General features: G+C 38.9%; 1 non-coding gene across 1 annotated transcript; it reads right to left on the bottom strand.

The window, feature by feature from the left end:
- Positions 1-235: 235 nt before the first annotated feature.
- On the bottom strand, positions 236-308 carry Trnam-cau (transfer RNA methionine (anticodon CAU)). The gene has a single exon. It is a non-coding gene; the product is annotated as a tRNA-Met (tRNA).
- Positions 309-5557: the final 5249 nt, after the last annotated feature.

The raw sequence follows: 5557 nt of genomic DNA, 5'->3' as shown, positions 1-5557 counted from the left end.
ACGGATATAATATATAATAAAAAAATAAAAGAAAACGTAAAACTATATTTTTAAAACATCTGCGCATTGCGAAACGAAGAGCCTCATTTTCTCCCTGTTAGATTAGTTTGACAAAACTTGCTAGCCGGATACATTTGCATATAAAATCAAATATAATTTAAAAACTAAAAAATTATAATAAAAATATTTAGAAATTAAAGTGAAATTTAAAAACCAAAAACAAAAAAAAAATAACTGCCCCGGGTGAGGCTCGAACTCACGACCTTAAGATTATGAGACTTACGCGCTGCCTACTGCGCCACCGAGGCTGATTGTACGCCCATGACCTTAATAAGGATGTGTTATTTGTGTCAAAGTAAAAGTGTGCGTACATATAAGCTACAGTGCATCGTACATAATGAACTACAAAAACAAAATCCAGAAAAACATCCAAAAATATTAGCATTTGTAAATAGAAAAACTAAAGAAAAATGCAACAACAAGGGGAATAAAACAAGTTTGTACAAAAAGTGTGCGATAAGAATTTCGAGAGATAATAATAAATCGTCCTATCACTGAACCCCAATTCTATGCTACCATAGCTACGAATACGAAGCAATTAGTGAAATCAACGCATTTGTTGTTTTAAAATCAGCTGACGCAAAGTACATAAATAAACAAATTTCGAGTGATTTTTTGTTATATTTTTATTATCAAAAAGAATTTTGATATAAAATGGATGGCAATAGCATTTGCTATAGCACCTGGGGCGTACTTGGTACATGATTCAGTCAGAGACTTCCAAGTTGCTTTATTAAAAAATCAATATTTTTTCGTCAAATACTCCGAATTCTATATATGATTCACATCGAGACAAATTTGCTTCCGTAATATCGACATGCACTCCGAGCACATTTGTACTTCGTCTTGCGGTTTCTGCCAAGTCACAGGTTTTCCCGCATCATTGGTGAAGAGACTGCACGCCTCGACGCTCATTGGGTAAAAAAGTTGAAAGATGTCTCGCTAATGTTAAATCTGGGACCTCTTAATGCTTTCACTTCTGAGCCCTTGTGTGAGTCAAAAAAAGAAGATTTTTCATGTAAAAATTCCATATCTGCGGAGTACTTGAGCTCAGGCACTTCACTCGCAAACGAACTGCCAGTTTTCGTTCAATTTAAATGGCATGCTCATTTTAATAATAATTTTATAATAAGTCATATTACTAGGTTCGCTTTTCTCATGAAATAGCTGTTAATATTCATACAACTTGCCTCACCATGAAATATGCGTGAAATTTCATATGTATTTCTTTTATGCCTAATACTGTACCTTACAAGGACGCTACTGCTTCCTCTGTCAGTGATGCACCGAACTTATTCGCCGATTTCTTTTCATCTAACTTCGTGTCTCATGAAGATATTCAGGAAGAGCATTTGGCAGCCATTCGCCGAAATTTCTCGAGGCAACTGTCTTCTACAGTTCTACAGTTGCCTTCGGTTCACTTGTTCTTTCAGATGATGTTGTCATTAAGGGGTTGTTAATGATTAAAAACTCTTCTCAATCGTTGCTTAAAAATTATCGCTCTTTGGCGCAACCTCTTAAACTATTTTTTAATAAATCCTGGGCTGAAGGAATATTTATCGATTTTTGGAAGCTGACTTCCAATTCACTCAAATTTACAAAAGTTCGGCAATAAGAGCGATATGGCGAATTACAGACCAATTTCTAAATTATTTGTGCTGTCTCCGAACTGTTTGAATGTGCTGTCGAAGACAAGTTAGAGGGTCTGACACTCGAAGTGTAACCAATTAAGAAGGCCATAAATTTAGTTTGAAAATTCCTTTTATACAATTCAAAGTAAAAAATGTGTGAAAATAATACAAAATTAAGAATCCATTTACTTTTGCTCAATATGACGACCTTTTGCCTTGACTATGGCCTTGAGACGGTCCAGAAAAGAATCGCAATCGCCCGAATATGACTTGCAGGTATTTTGGCCTACTCGCGGACGATGGATTTTCTCAACGCCTCGAGACAGGTTAGTATTTTAGTTCGTACATTGCTCTCCAAAATGACCCGAAGAGAATAATCCATCGTATTCGCGTCTGGTGAGTTTGAGAGCCATTGTGTGGACGTTATGAAAGTCGGAACGTTGTTTTTAAGTCATTCTTGTTTCACTTGAGCTTTGTGAGACGATGCTGAGTCTTGTGGAAAATTCCATGGTCTGCCACCGAAAGGTTTGTCTGCCCACGGCTTCAAAGCAACGTCTAGAATACTTTCCTGACAATATTTCGCATTTATCTTGACGCCACGCTCAATGAAAACGATTGGAGAGCGCTCATATGCGGTTACAGCGGCCTAAGCCATTACCTGTGGCGGGTGCTGCCTCCTGGTGGCCAATCGATGACTCAAATACTCGTATGATCCGTCGGTCAAATAAACTCTATCGTTTTGGGAGTTTACGAATTGCTCAATTTAAAAAAATGTCTTGTCACAAAACTCAAAGTTCGGAAGTTGACCGCTTGCGGCTAAGCGAAGCAACTCCTCCGCTCTCTTAAGTTTAACTTGTTGCTGCTTTGGTGTGAGATAATGCGCCTTTTGGATCTTCTAAGGCTTGACTTGAGATAATTTTTCAGTATGCGGCGGATGTTACGGTCAGATATTTTCTTTAGTTCAGTTCTTTCGCCATTTGATTGGCACTTGGTTGGGGATTTCGCTCAAGTCTTTGTCTCAGTCTTTTGATGATCACCTCCATGCCGTTTCGCGATGCTACCAGTTTCATTGCTACGAGTGATGGTGCTATAAACAAACACTTTATTTACTTTGAGGAGCCCGAGCTCACGAACAATCGCTGGTTGTGATTATCCAGCTATCACACTTTTACGTTTGAAATCCATTACTGATTTTCTTCTTTCGCGCTTACTCTCGGCAAAGTGCTTCCGCGCGCTTGTAAATAATACTCTGGGCTGTCATTTAGCCAACTAACAGACAGCTGATGCCCGTGCGGTCAGGAGTTGGTTACACTTCGAGAGCCGGATCCTGTATTTAATAAAGAGATGCGCGGTACTGTAGTTATCAAAAGGGTTTCTTCGTAGCAGTTTTTGGCCACCTCTGGTGTGCCTCAGGGTGGTATTTTATGGCCTTTGATATTTGTTTTGTTTATTAATGATATTTGTTCGTGGCTTTCCTTTGCTAATTTTCTACGCTATGCTGATTATCTAAAAGTTTATGCTGAAATAAGAATTTATAGTGATTCAGGTGCCCTACAGTCTGAGCTGAGTAATTTATTTTTATCGTGCCTTTTTAATCGTATATTTCTTAGTATTGAAAAATGGCATACAATTACAGTTTCTAAGCTTCGAACCCCCCTTAATACCTCTTGTCATATTAATTATATGGTATGCCGTTAATAGTGAAAAATAACATCAAGCAAATGACCACCACGACCAGGACAATATCCTTTTCATGAAATTTTCCATTACCGAATTGCAAAGTGGCTGCGCTATAGCCTCGATAGCCTCACGAATTCCATCTTTGAGGTATTGAATCGACCCTGGGCTGTTGGCGTAGACCTTCTCTTTCACATGACCCCAAAGGAAAAAAGTCACAAGGTGTTAAATCACAAGATCTCGGTGGCCAATTGTGATCACCTCTTTGAGAGATAACACGGTTCGGAAATTTTCCATAAAATTATCAATGATTTCGTTGCTTTTGTGGCACGTAGCGCCGTCTTGTTGTCCAAAATCGTTAATCATCTCTCGATAGCGTAATCCATTCACCACCTGATATTGGAAAACCCTATACAAATCTGGCTTCGTCTGCTTCGCACTACATCCACTCAATTTCTTAGGTCCGAAACCATCATACGAATCCCGCTGTCGTTCTTTCTCTTTCTCTCTTCAGGCAGTATCATTTATCTCGTTAATGGCCCGGTTGACAGTTATAATTTCGAGGCTGTAAAAGACTTCGTATATTTAGGAACCAGCATTAACAGCTATAATAATGTCAGCTTGGAAATTCAACGTAGAATCTCTCTTGCCAACAAGTGATATTTTGTCCTTTAAAGTTCTCTCCCTCGACGAACAAAACTAACACCTTATAAGGCTCTCATCATGCTCGTCCTAATGTATTGGCGATGACAACATCCGCTGAAGCGACGCTAGGAGTGTTTGAGTAAAAGATTCTGCGCAAGATTTTTGGACCTTTGCACGCTGGCAACGGCGAATATCGCAGGCGATGGAACGATGAGCTGTATAAGCTTTATGACGACTTTGACATAGCGCAGCTAATAAAGATGCAGCGGCTTTGCTGGCTGGGTCATGTCATCCGAATGGGTACAAACGCTCTGACTCTGAAAGTATTCGATGTGGTACCAGCTGGTGCTAGCAGAGGAAGAGGAAGGCCTCCTGTGTAGTAAAACCTGTTAAAAAGAATACAATTAGTTATATGCTACGTGAACTGAGTAGTACTTTGTCATGAAATACATATGAAATTTCATGCATGTTTCATGGCAATGCAATGCGTATCGATTTTGGCAGCCATTTCGCTTGAAATGCGAATTTAGTACTAAAACCTGCTACTCAAAGCTGTATTCCTGATAAAATACAATACATATTGGGTTGAACTTATCAATTCCACTAGGATTTTTTTTTCTTTCGTTTCCTATTATTTATCACTTTAATCACTCAGTAATTTGTTCCCATGTGCCATATTTCATTTTCACTTGCAATTAATAAAACGCGTTATTCCTCTTCGAAACTTGATATCCGCAGGAAAAATCCCAATAATTGCCATTCGCACAGGATATTTTTTGTCACACAAGCCTACCTATTAGCCATCCGCCAGTTTAAAAAATTACCACTTCGTATCAATTTATCAGTTTAGCCTAAAGATGATTGGACCAACTCATTAAGAAAACTGGTTTTTCTGACTAATTGAATTTCTTGGCATGCAGTGCAGTCTCACTCCGACTGGCGGCAGCTCAGACCAACCAATGACAGTGAAAAATTTTATTAATGGATATAAGAAAAATTCATAACTTATAATAGGAAGAAAAATAATCTCACATTTACATGTTTTATTCGTTGGTAGAATAACTAAAACTATAAGAAGGCCGGCGATAAAGATTCAATCCCAATGTTGCAAGTATAATTAGCACCACGTCGCGTCGTGTGTTGGCACGCATTCGCCACGGAGATGCGTAGAGGGACAAACTCTGATCGTACACAATCACATAGCGGGGCGTCGTCTAGTATTGGGGGGAGGAGGCGGGTGTTATCATATATGCGCGTCTATAATAAAAGTCTATTGGTGCGCACTTAATTAATTGACTGGCCACAAAGAAAGGTACAAAGAATAGAAGAGAAAAAATTAAATGAAAGAAATAAAAAAATCAAGAGATTCAATAAAAAGCAATGAAAGTCTGAGCGAAGTGTAATGAAGCGTTGAAATGATGGACGCAACAACAACAACAACGATAAGTGAAGTTAGGGGCTTCGTCGTTTGACGCTCAGCGGATCGCATGACATATCTGCGCATTTCCATTGACAAGAGTCAGCTCTTTTTGTGCGGTGATCAG

The sequence above is a fragment of the Anastrepha obliqua genome, chromosome 2, assembly GCF_027943255.1.
Source record: "Anastrepha obliqua isolate idAnaObli1 chromosome 2, idAnaObli1_1.0, whole genome shotgun sequence".
In the NCBI taxonomy this organism is placed as follows: Eukaryota; Metazoa; Arthropoda; class Insecta; order Diptera; family Tephritidae; genus Anastrepha; species Anastrepha obliqua.
Note: the sequence above shows the minus strand (reverse complement) of the source record. Positions and strands in the feature narration are given on the sequence as shown.